Below are 867 nucleotides of genomic sequence, written 5' to 3'. Positions count from 1 at the left end.
TATACGTAACTCTATCCTATGTACTTTGTTGGACAGTAAACCACAGAATTATATTCAGATATATAAACCCATTTCTTTTGGGGAAGCTGTTGGAGTTCAAAATCTTTGAAATACATTTAAATCTGTCGTGTCAGCAAGCCTTTAAATTCAGGGTTTGTGGGAGACCTAAGCAATATCACTATGGCAGGTAATCTTGCAAATATTATTAGCCTTGTTGTGACTTGTTACATTCTGGTCAGGTTGACTTCATGAAATTCATTTTCTTCCTGCAGGCGCAGGCAGAATTCAATAAAAGGAAAAATGGGGGGAGGAAGAGGACTAACAAAATCCCAATTTTTTCCCTACTCAATGTGAATACCAATTGCAACCAATTTTCACTATCTTCAATATGAACATGAGACATTCTCCATTGTCTTCACAGTGAGAAGAATTAGTATATCTATCCCCCACTCACCTCAATGATCTGTTAATAAGATTTTTTTAAGTCCAAGCAAAGTTCAAACAGTGGGTTTTTGAGGGTCCCAATCTGAAGGACTACAAAATGCTATTAGACTTAATTCTTAGTAGTACTGATAGTGCCAGCTCTCTCAACAACGTAAAAGCTAGGAGTCTGCTGACTGCACCCTGCGAGATTGGTTATCCCTGTTTGGGCACCCAAAAATGTTATGACTCTGGCAAACACTGCCAGCTGGGATTTCTAGCAACATGAGCTAAGTCTTCAGAAAGGTTCAGCAGCCACAACCACAAGCCCAAGCTATGACCCTCTATAGGCCTTACCATTGGCTGAATGTTTTGAGCTACCCAGGAAAGAGCGGTAATTAAAAGGAAGGCAACGCTAATGCTTGGATAAGGGCTCCTCTTTTAGAG

Source organism: Euleptes europaea, chromosome 6 (genome assembly GCF_029931775.1).
Source record: "Euleptes europaea isolate rEulEur1 chromosome 6, rEulEur1.hap1, whole genome shotgun sequence".
Classification (NCBI taxonomy): Eukaryota; Metazoa; Chordata; class Lepidosauria; order Squamata; family Sphaerodactylidae; genus Euleptes; species Euleptes europaea.
The sequence above is the reverse complement of the archived record's forward strand: the minus strand, read 5'-3'. Positions refer to the sequence as shown.